This window comes from Sorex araneus, chromosome X (assembly GCF_027595985.1).
Source record: "Sorex araneus isolate mSorAra2 chromosome X, mSorAra2.pri, whole genome shotgun sequence".
NCBI classification, from domain to species: domain Eukaryota; kingdom Metazoa; phylum Chordata; class Mammalia; order Eulipotyphla; family Soricidae; genus Sorex; species Sorex araneus.
Genome location: NC_073313.1, coordinates 104335029 through 104347770, shown reverse-complemented (window position 1 = coordinate 104347770; position 12742 = coordinate 104335029).

The following is a 12742-nucleotide window of genomic DNA, read 5'->3' as shown; positions in this document are numbered from 1 at the left end:
AAACTTGCATCTCTATTTATATGCTTATCAATAATTGTACTGATGCCAATATCTAGATCAAAGTCATCTTGACTCTTTCTTGTTTTTCCTCTTTCTCTTTTGTTATTTGCTATTATAAAGATTGTGAGGACACACACATGCTTGGTGGTGGTGCTTGCACGCTCAGCCACAGTGCTTGTGAAGGGTCAAATGCTTTTTTTTTTGCTTTTTGGGTCAAATACTTTTATTTTGGTGTATGCATGTTTCTTGATGAGGCACTATAGATCACACACTCTGTCCCAGACAACAGAGATACCAGGACCATGCTTGGCACACGTGGGAAGCACTGGGAATCAGTTACTCAACTTCACACTTACACAGTAGGTGTTTCTTGTCACTGAGTCACACCATACCCCATAGGCTCTGTTTTTTTTTTGGAGAATCTTGAATAATAAACACCTAATTAAAAAATCCAGTCCCCTAGTGTTTTGACACTGTATGTTTGTTGGAAGATATACCAAGTTATATCAGAATATTGGTGGCCCAAAGAGTCCCACATAAAAATTAACAATTTGGTGAAGGTGCTAAAATCTGGTATGGATTCATGGTTTCTCTCAACTCTGTACATGAAACCAAGCACTGTTTTATTAACTCACACAGGAACTGTGCTTACTATTTACATGAACTATCTTATTTAAAACTCCCAATGGGTAGTCTTACCCCCAATGAATACTATGCCTATTTTATGAAAGAGAATGTGTAGATTCAGAGAATTTTGATAAGTGAAACACAACATCACCAGCTCCAATTTCTTGGACTTCCAAAAGCAATTTTGGTGTTTTAGGGATATTTGGAACACAGGCAGACACAAGTAAGGCCAAGGTTCTCTCCAAAATAGAAAACTGACTACCTGGAGGTCAATTAAATCATTGCTTGATTCCTGTGAGGGGCTGAAAGAAGATTTCAGACCTATATATAACTGCTAGTTTCCTAAAAAACATACAAAAAGGTTTACTCAGTTTCTCTTTCCCTCAGTGAACATGGGTTATTTACACACTCAGATTTGGAGACAATGTTCAACTTGACCTGTCTAATGTTTGAACCATGGTGGTACATTTTCTGGACAGAAGCAAGAGACAGGCAGTAACTTCTTCAGGATTATCTCAGCCAAAGTGCTGGGCTGGCTATTTTTAGCATGCTAATAGTATTTGTATGTGTTATGTGCACCTCCATATTTCAATTATCGGTTGATACCAGCTTCCAAAAGAGTCTAATGATTTGCGTGTTAGGCAACGGGCTTATCAATTTTAGTTCCATGTGATGTATCAGTCCTTATGCATGCTGGTAGAAATAGCATGATGCAGCAGATGAAAGAAACAGATCTTGGAGTGGTCCAAGTCCACATGTACTAGAGCTTTCTTTGAAGCTCCTATATCTGATTTTAATTTGCCTTTGTTTTAGCACCATACCCAGAGGTATTCAGGGGTTACTCTCAGCTCAGTGCTTGGGGTTGCTCTTAGTAGTGCCCAGGGGACCTTGTAATGCCAGAAATCTAACTTGGGTCTCCTGCATGCAAAGCATGTGCTTAGCCCTTTGCGCTATCTCCCTTCCACTTTTCAAAACAACCCACAATTCCCAGGAAAGTGGAGTATGGTTGTTGCAAAAGCTAAGAAGATCCTCTCTGATCAGATTAAACATTCTGTCACAGAGGTAGAGCTTAAAATGGGAAATTGGCCAAGGAGCGAGCTATGCTGATGCCCAAAGGGCACAGAGAATGTGGGGCAGAGTCAAACAGTTGAATTAACTGGGTCCTCAACCATCAGAATGAAAAATAGCTCTCTAGTTCACTGAGGACATTAGGGTTGCAAAGTTCTATGGCCCTTTTATGGTAGTACTTGATACAATTGCTTAGAAATCATGCGTGTTTATGGCCTTACCCCTTTTCTGTGTTACTTTTCTCACTTCCCTGTGAAACTGCCTCTGCACAAAATCAAAAATCTTTTGGACTGTGAATCTTGAGTTGGTTGGCCTAGCATTCAACCTTTGTGCAAAATAAGGGTTTAGAGTGGTAAAGGAACTGGGACTGGGAATTCCATAACCTCTGGATAGAATTTTGTGACTTCACTGAAGTTGCTTGCAATTCCATGTCACCATTACTATGCATTTGCATTTGATTTCTAATTCTAACCTTAACTCTTCTGAACTGTCCACAATTGGCTAACTTAGATAGGGAAACACTGGGTGGCCAGAAGCCAGGTATGTGTACATGATGGCATCTGTCTGGGTTCCAAATATAGGGGAAACCTGGGGAAGTGGAGATGAGGCAGAAGGAGGAAGGAGGAAGGAGGAAGGAGGAAGAAGGAAGAAGGAAGAAGGAAGAAGGAAGAAGGAAGAAGAGGGCAGATGGCAGAGGCTATTGTTGCTTCCTTTATCTGCGAGACTGTCCTTTCTCTTGGGTTTCCATACCAGGAATGGCAGTACAACATCATTTTAAGGACTCATACATCACATGAAGAAATATTACATCTGTGGGGTGAGTTGGTAGATGGAAGGTGATACAGGGGAGGGGCATGTGAGGGACACTTGGATGGTGAGGTAACTGTGTATATCAAGGCCATAAATTTCAACACCATTGTAAGTACATTACTGTAACTATAAGAAAATAAAAAACAAAACAAAGCAAGTAAGCATACTAAGCAATCAAAGAAATGCTGTCAGGGCACCTGATATGAATCCCTTGAGAAAAGAGAGGCAAGTAGGACCTCTGGGTCCAGATTGGAGCTCTGTGCAGGGAGAGGGGGTGGGTTGAACTTTGAAAGCTGCCTGGTTTTCGCAGGGTTTATGAAGTGGTAGTTTTCAAACAACTGGAATCAAAGCTGCAGTTCACTTCAGTTCGTGAGTTTTTACTTTACTGTGCTTTCCTTTCATTTTGTTAGGGCAAAAATGTTAATGTCCTTCAAGTGGTTTCTCTTAATTAAGTAAATTAAGGTTATCGTGCACCTTTGTACAAGAAAAAGATCATTAGAGGCTTTTTTCCCGAGTCTTCTCCAGTCCTCCCACTTCTCTCATTTAATAGAGCACCAGGACTGCATATTGGGGTGCAAGGCTCAGCTGGGAGAAATGGAAATGAAACAACAGGCTCCCATCCTAGAGATGCCAGGGCCAGAAATGTGACCAAGTAAACAGGTCTAAGTGCTAACCTTAGCCTCCACACAGCGAAGGACACTGCATGCCCCAAGGGACAGCTCAGCATGACTGAGGGGAACAGGCATTCTGGAGGGCTCCTTGTCCTTGGCATCTGGCTTCTCATTTGCATGCCTTTGTGTCTCTTGAGACATACACCACATATAACCACAGTCCCTTCTTTGATTTCCAAAGGAAATTTAATCATCTTTATTGTTCAGTTTAGTGTTTACTGAGTTGGAAAGGCTTCCAAGGTGGGGGTCTCACCCAAAGTCTTCTGCTCCCTCCCTTGCCTTTTCCCTCTTCTCTCCCCTTCAGTTTCTTTTTTCTGGAGGGGGGTTTGTGGGACTGGGACCCTACCCAGCAGTGCACATGGCTTACTTCTGTCTCTATGCTCAGAGTATTTCACCTGGCAAGTATTTGGGGGACCCTATGCGAAGACCAGGATCAAACCTTGTTGGCCTCCTGCAGGCAAATGCCTTACTCCCCTATTTCTCTTGGTCCTCCAAATCTTTTTCTGGGAGGTGGGTCACACCTGGAAGTTTTACTCCAGGATCAAAACCTTGTTGGCCTCCTTCAGGCAAATGCCTTACTCCCCTATTTCTCTTGGTCCTCCAAATCTTTTTCTGGGAGGTGGGTCACACCTGGAAGTGCTCAGGATTTACTCCAGGCTCTGTACTTAGGGATCATTCCTGGAGGTGCTAGGGGACTCTATGGTCCTGGGAATGGAACTTGGTTTGCTGTGTGTGAGGCAAGCAAATTCACACCTGTACTATATCTCCAATTCCATCTTCTCTGCTTTTTACTCTCTTCCCTCCATGATCAAATTCAGCTTCTTTTGCTATTTTTTCTCACTATTAGATAGCGTAAGACAAAGGGACCCAAACTAATTTGGTCTCCCATTCCATCTTCAGAAAAAAAGGGACTCTATAATTCCCTGGAAATACAGATTCTTTAAGTAAACAGAAAGTACCCCTCCAAATGTACTCAAGGCTACTACCCTATCCACCATCCCATTACTCCTTTCAGAAACACAAGTACTAAATCATACAACCACAGAAAAAATCTGTCTTTGGTATACCAGTAGCCACCATCTCCAAAAGAACTTTGGAGTAGTGAATTTGTTTGGTTTGATTTTGGTTTGGGTTTGGGGCCATACATGGTATTGCTCAAGGCTGACCCCAGCCTCTGTACTTAGAAATCACTCCTAGTAAGACTTGGAGCATTTTATGGGATGCCTGGAATTGAACCCAAGATGGCTACACGCAAGGTACCTTACCTATTGCACTATCTCTCTGGCTTAAATAGATATTTGTTTTATTGCTAGATCATGTGTCTGTGTATTTGCCCATAATACTGATGGAATAGCTGAGGTAATAACCACCTAACAATGCAAGAGTGTTTCTGAGAACCAGGCACACATTCTTTTTATACCAGTCAGACTTTCTCTTCTTTTTCTTTTCTCTTCTTCTCTTTTCATTTTTCTTTTCTTTTTTTCTTTCTTTTCTTTTCTTTTCTTTTCTTTTCTTTTCCTTCTTTTCTTTCCTTTACCTTCTTTCCTCCTCTCTCCTTCCTTCCTTCCTTCCTTCCTTCCTTCCTTCCTTCCTTCCTTCCTTCCTTCCTTCCTTCCTTCCTTCCTTCCTTCCTTCCTTCCTTCCTTCCTTTGTTTTGTCTCTTTTTCTATTTATTGCCACACCCAGTCATGCTGGAGGCCTACTCCCAGTTCTTTGATCAAGGGCTGCCCTGATGGAGGCTAAGAGAACTAAGTGGTATCAAGGATCAAACGCAAGGCCTCACACATTCAAGGTAAGTGCTGTACTATTGAGCTATATCTTCATCTCACCTCCTTCCCCAGAGTTGCTTGTTTCTTTGTTTTTCATTCAGTACACTCTCTTCTTAGTAGTATCTGTGCCAATTGCACAAATTCTGATGTGGAATCTTCTGAATGATGTATGAGCTTCTTTGTTATTTCCCAGGTTCCATCCTTCTCTAGGTTCTAAGGAGCAAATCCCAATTCCTGAAGAGTTGGAAGTTCTAGGAATGTAGCAAAATACCTTTCAGAAGCCAGGAGCCTTTACTAGCTTGTTTGATGTGTGTTTGCCACTTTTCAAATCCCACTTTCACAGTGGCTGAAAGGAAAGATGTTGGGTATGGAGGAATGTAAAAGGCTGTGGAACGGCCTATATTACAGATCTCCCATGCATCCCTTCCCTCTGAATATTGCTTCCATTACAGTGGTGGCACACACGCTTGCCTGGAGTGCTCAGACATTTGGTGGTGGTGTTTGCCAGGGTTCTCAGTCTTGAAGTTTTGTGCTCACACATCCGTGGGTCTGGTGTAGCCAGAAATCATTTGCAGCACTGAGGAGTTCCAGAGAGCAGAGCTTGCGGGATCACTCTGTGTATGTAAGGGGACCAGGGATAGAACTCTTGGGCTCATGTGTGTGAAGCAGTTGCTTTAGTCAAACTTCCGACCCTGAAGTTTGCTTCTGGGAAACCATATGATGCCAGGGATAAAATCTCCTAGCCCTGAAGTTTGCTTCTTGACATGCTTGGAAAACTATGTGGTACTGGGGATCAAACTGGGATCAACTGTACACAGGACATATGTGTTCATTCCTGTACTATCTCTCTAATGCCGGGTTATATTTAAAAATTTATTTTGGTATTTGGGCCACACTCCATGGTACTCAGGACTTATTTCTTGCTCTGGGCTCAGGGATCTCTCCTGGCAGCACTCAGGGGACCATACGGTTTTCTGGGGATCATAGGCTAGTCAGCCAAGTACAAGGCCAGCACCTATCTTCTATATTATATTCTAAGCCTCCAAAAGTTTTGACGTCCCAATCAACGCAAGGGAACCCCAGGGGCTTGTGAATCTCGGCCAATTGATCAGGCAGGGACTTTGAAAGCAATGTGGCTTGAGATGAGTGTAGCATCAAGAACCATACTTGGATGTACGTGCTGGCCTCCAGGATGTGCCTGGTGGTATTCGGGGTGCATAGAGTGCTAGAGATTGAGTTCATCCCTCAGGCATGCCAGGCATGTTCTTTAGTGCTTAGTTATCTCCCCAGTGCCCTGAGAATTTAAAATAAAAAATACCAGGTATCACCCTACCACAGTGATCAAGGCAGGCAACCAAATACTGGGTTTGTTCAAAAAAGACCTGTTCTTCCTCTTGCAGAAAGAATGCCTGCCTCTGAATTCTGTGTGCAGAGAGACGCTGCAGAGCTCGAGGAGGCCCGCAGAGATAGTGAATGCAGATATGGTCACTCCGGGCTCTGAAATAGATATGTTTAGAAAAAAACACAAATAAATGTGATTTTTATGCAACAAAGAATAAATGTACGGAAATCATTATCCTGAAGAGTTAGTGTAAGCTGAAAGTATGTATAAATACCTTTATAAAAGGGTTAGATGCATTCATAAATTTATGCATAGCTGGTTACTAAGGGCAACTAGAATGCTTTCATAGCAGGCTGGAAACAGAGGAGACTAGAGATCAGCTCATCTCTTTCCCTACAACCCTCTTCCCCAGCCTCTGTGGTGAAGGGGTGTCACCCAAAGAGAAGATTAGATGGGAAATGGGCGGTTTCTGATGATCTTTTATGTAACCCCCCACCCCACCCTACCCCATACCCATCCCCAATGTTTTTCTCCACAGCTAAGTTTTTAGAGAGGGAGAGGGGAAATCTAACTTAAAGCCTCTTTTTGATTGGCTAGAGAAGCCACATAGACTCTATGGAGGAATTGAGGGGGTGTGTAGAAGACAACAATGCAAAAATAGAGAAGGAAAAGAACCTATGCTTCCTTTGAAGAGATCAGTGTGTATTAAGGACCATGTTCTCCCTCTGTCTCACTCATTCTTTCTTTTTTCATTTTTATAAGGGTACCGGGATTTGCAATACTGTTAATCATATTTTTCATGCAGACATCATTTCAACAAGGGTGATATTTTCAACTGAGAAATATTACAAGTGTGCATAATAACATATTGTAGCACCACAGCATTTGCCATGGGGATAAAGAAGAGATGAGTTCTATGAAGAAAGAAAGAAGGGAGAAGGGCAAATTAGCTGTGAAGGAACCTGGCACAAGTGGCAGCATTTGGCTCAAACCAGTTTAAGAGGGATTGGTTAGCCCTACCATCATCCTCCATTATCTGATAGACTATCGTGGCCCTTCTATCACCCTTGTTGGCCCCCAGAATCAGTTTAGAGTTCAAGGTCTTGGGTTAGCTCAATGGGCTGAGAACACGTTTTGCAAGTAGGCCTGGAGGAGACCCAGGTTTGATCCCCTATGTCACATATGATCTCCACTTCTAGGAGTGACTCCTGAGCACCTAGTCAGGAGTAGCTCTTAAGGACTGCTGGGCATTGCCCAACATGTCCCCTCCAACAAGGAAGTAATAAAGACTTCATGTTCCTTCAGAAACAACTCACATAGGAATCCCTGGAGTTATGTGTCGCAGCAGTCCTCCTCAGAAACCAACGCTGACTGCTCCATGTCTCAAAGAGGAAATGGAGACTGGAGAGATGAATAAGTGGACTTCACAGGTGGCACAATGATTTCTCATCGGAGCAGGTTTCTATGACACACACTGCGCTACCTTGCCATAGAGGCTGGTTTAGCACAAGCAGCTGGGTCCTCTCACAACCCACACAGCTGCCCCTTGCTGAGGACCACAGCTAGCCAATTCCTATCAGAGTGAAAAGGGTCTTGCTAATTCAAAATCCTTTGCTGTGAACAAATAAAAGGCAGATGCAGACCCTTCCAGGACACTTGGCTTGACAAGCAGTCCTTTTGCCTAAGGCTTCCGCTGGGTGCCACACATGGGCCAATCTGATCAACCCTACATGATGTCCCTGACTGGGTTGAAGAGTCTGTGGGACTAATCAGGGAAACAGCACTGGCAAGTCACTGCTACTGCCAAATGCTCCCCACCCAGTGCTGCCCAGCCCTGGGTGATGGCATTTCAGGGTAGAAGATATTTCGTTGTTGAATTTTTCTCCTGAGCTTAAAGTCTGCAAAGTGGGGTAGAATTCCTCAGGCTGTAAGACAGTTCATAAACATAAGATGTTATTATCTCACTATTAAATAAGCAGTATGACTATTAAGTTTTATTGGAAAAAATGAATCAGCTTCCTTCAAGCGGCTGGAAGTTCTCAAATGAGGTGCCAAACTTCAGTTTTAGTGCCTGTTGGATAAATAGCTCACTCAGCAGCCTTTCTCCTAGCGGAAACTTCCAGCTTCTTAGCGGAACCTTCCAGCTTCCCCTTCTGGAAGGTTCTTCCAGAAGCTTCACCTCTTCTACAAGTGTCTTTGCAGGTAAGAGCAGTCAGCCTTATCCCTCTACAACTATTCAGGATACATCCAAAACCAGGTGTCAGCCTATTTTCCTCCCTGACCTATGTGACTTCACTCTCTCGCCCTCTCTCTCTCCCTCTCCCTCTCTCTCTCCCCCTCTCTCTCTCTTCAACTACCTATCAGAATTGTGAGCAATAATTAATAATAACAACAAAACCCTGGTACCTGATCCATCCATGCTTCCGGTTCCATCCTTCTGCTATTTCTACTGGCCCAGAAAATGAGATTGAATCAAAAGGTTTGGAGGTGGGAGGGATTTTTAAACTCCCTCCACCAATACCAGTCCCTGGAATTCACCCAGATAGCTTAATTTCTTTCTAGCAAGTGTCATCAAAAATTCCTTGTTAATTACAAATAGCCTTGACAAGGAGAGGAGAACACATAACACTTGCTGCTAAAATGGAAATGTGAATGTGCTTGCCATGTCTTTACTCAGTGCAAGAGAAGTGTGAATAAAGGGAAGAAGATACACGCAAACACATCCCACACTTTAATGGAACGGAGGTTCACCACCATATGTAAGTGTCAAATGGATTCTAGTTTTTCATTGTCTATTCTGTCTCCCTCTCCCTCCCTTTCTGTCCCTCAGCCTCTCTCATCCCTTCCTTTGCCCGTCAGGGAAACTCTCCATGGGACTGAGCTGCTGTGTAAAGCTTGAAATGAAGGTGGGGGAAAGCTAGGTAGCAGGATCCAATATGTGCTGCAGGTACTAGTGAGAGGAGGATTTGCCTCTTTTATAGAGCCTAACAGATTATTGAATCATCAACCTCTGTCTCCTATTGAATCATCAACCTCTGTCTCCTGTGCAACACCAGAAGCTTTTGTCTCTTTGTTTGAACCTTTCAGTACTGTTTCTGTTTCTCACACATTCCCTCCACTTTGGGGAGTATGTTTTTATTTTTCACTTTATTTTTAAATTTTATTTTAGTCGCTGCAATTTACAATACTGCTAATGATAGGGTTTCATGCATACAACATTCCAACCCCACATCCTGCACCAGTGTTCCATCCACTTCAAAAAACCATGACTATTTTTTACAGCACTTTGGGGTTTGCCAAGACACAGCCAGGCGATAGTATAGCTGATAGGGTGCAGGCTTAGTATAGGCCTGACTTGGGTTAGAAATCCAGCACCACAAGATCCCCCAAGCATCTCCAGATATAATCTCATAGGTGTTATCTACTACAAATCCCCCTGGATGTGATGCTAAAGACCCCCAACATTTATGGGTGGTCTGTGTAAACCCTGGCGTGGCAGGACCTGAGCAGCACCGGACCCTTGGGGTTTTGCATTGAATCACCAGCCTGGCTAGTTAAGAATTGTTGGTGGCCGGGGCCGGAGCAATAGCACAGCGGGTAGGGCATCTGCCTTGCACGCGGCCGACCCGGGTTCGATCCCCGGCATCCCATATGGTCCCCCAAGCACTGCCAGGAGTAATTCCTGAGTGCAAAGCCAGGAGTAACCCCTGAGCATCGCTGGGTGTGACCCAAAAAGCAAAAAAAAAAAAATAAAAAGAATTGTTGGTGGAGCCTCTGCCCCTACACCCTTAAAGCACTGCTTGGGAGACACCCACCACAAAAAATGGAACAGAGAGTTCCTGTATACTTTCTTTCACTCTACAATCTGTTTCTTTAACTACTAATGTCTTACATTAGTGTGAGATATTACTTATAATAAATGAACCAATAATGATGCACTATTATTTTTTATAGGAGCCATCGTCAGGCATGCTGGCTGAGGCAGGATGGCATGGTTAGCTGAAGCTGGAACTCAGGCTGCACACACTGCCACTTAAACTGTATCTCTCAGCCTCCTTCCCCTCACAGTGACGCATTTTAGAAATTCCAGTTTACAGTTTACATTTACATTTACTCCTTATATTGTACAGCTCCCTGGTTTTTGACAAATGTGTAGTGACATGTATTCATCATTACAATACCATTCAAAATAGTTTTACTGTCCTAAAAATCCCCTGTGACTCATGTATTTGTGCCTCCCCCTCAATCCCAGTCCCTGGCAACCACAAAGAATTCTTTTTTGACTCTACAGTTTTATCTTATCTTAAATGTGGTCGAGTTTTAAGAATGCCATCTTTTTATTTTGGGGCATGCATTTAAGTGATGTGCATGTTTTCTCTTTTCTTCTTTTTTAATTACTTGAGTGCTCATTTCTTTTCATTGCTAAATACTATTCCACTGTCAGGATTGTGTCAGGGTTTCTCTATTTTACCTATTTATCTGTTGAAATTTATCTTGACTTCTATGTTTTGGCAATTATGGATAAAGCAGCAATAAGCATCGTGTGCAGTTTTTGTGTGCACAAAATTTTCCCACTCATTTGGAAAATTCTAAGAAGTCTATTTGCTAGGTCCTTTAGTAAGCCAATACTTAACTGTGAGAAAAGGCTAGACTTCCTTCCTAAGTGACTTTGCATGCCCCAGGCAATGAATGAGAATTCCTGTTGCTATACCTCCTTGCCAGCATTTGGCGTTAATGTTTTGGATTTTAGCTATTCTAATAGGTGATAGCTTGGTTGTTTTCATTTGCAATTCCCTAATGACTCAGGATGTTGAGCATCTTTTTACATGCTAATTTGCCATCTGTATATCTCCTTTGAAGAGGTGTCTTTTCAGATCTTTTACCCATTTTTAAATTGGGTTGTTTTCTTATTGTTGAGTTTTAAGAGTTCTCTTATAATTGGATGTCAGTCCTTTATCAGCTATGTGCTTTGCAAATATTTTCTCCCAGTCTGTGACTTGTCTTTTTATTTGCCTAATAGTATCTTTCACAGAGAAGAAGTTTTAATTTTAATGAAGCCCAACTTACTATTTTTTCCCTTCGGGACTAGGCTTTCTGTGCTGTATCCAAAAAGCCACCACTAAAAAGCAAGGTCACCTAGATTTTTCTCTTATGTTCGTTATCTTGTAGAAGTTTCATAGGTTTGAATGGTAAGGGTCTAAGATCCATTCTGAGTTAAAACTTCATGAACGATAAGTTTAGCATCTAGGTTCACCTTTTTTTTAGTTTGTGAATGTTCAGTTGCTCCACCACCATTTCTTAAAGAAAGAAGTTTTCTCCATGGATTTGTCTTTATCACTTGTCAAATTTCAGTTGTCTGTATGTATTTGTGTGAGTCTACTTCTGGTAGCCCTTCTCTTGTATTTGTCCATTTGTCTATTCTTTTGACAATGACACACTTTTATTTCAAGTTCCGATGTTGGATGGTATTACCCTCTGACTTCTTCCTTTTCTTCTTCTTCCTCCTCCTCCCCTACTCCTTTTTCTTTTTTCCTGAATAATATGGAGTTGGCTTTCCTGAGTCTTATGCCCTTTCCCACAAACCTTAGAATCACATTTGTCAATATCTACCTAGTAACCCTCTGGGATCTTGATTAGAAGTGAGCTGAATCTATAAATCAAAATGGGAACATCTTTGCAACCTTGTTTATGAGAGAAAATGATCTGGGGGTTTCCTTTCTTATAATGTTTTTCTTTGGATTTATATGAGGATAGCTCTGACCTTCTAGAAAAAAATTTAAGAAGTATTTCCTCTGCTTCTATTTTCTTTCTTTTTGGGGGGACCATGTTCTACCCCAGTAGCATTGGGGCTTCCAGAGCTACACTCTGGGTGCTCCAGAGGTTATGCAGTGCCCGGAAATGATCCTTGCGCCCTATGTCTGCATGCGTGCATGCACTCAAGGCTACTGAGCTGTCACCCCAGCCTTGCTTCTATTTTTATGAAATACTAAGAATCGATATTTCTTCCTCGAGTGTTTGAAAGTTTTCACCAATGAACACCTGAGTCTATTGCTTTCCTCTGGGAAAGTTATTAAATACTCTTTTTTATAGTTAGATAATATTGTGACAACAATAATGTTAACTCGTATGGTATAGATGTACACAATTATTGTACCTACTCACTTTAAAATCTTTACAGACCCTTTATTTTATTTATTTATTATTGAATCACTGTGAGACCCTTGCAAAGCTGTTCATGATTAAGTTTCAGTCATACAGTGTTCCAACACACATCCCTGCACCAGTGCTGGGAAATTTACACACCTTTTCAGGTGCTGTATTTCTCTTAGTGTGAGTTTGGTAAATGTATTTTTCATCTAAGTTACCAAAACTATGACAATAGAGTTGATTATTATTCTCTCTTAAATGTTTATGGGATTCCCTCCCCCTTTTACCAATTCATTTCTTTGCTCAAA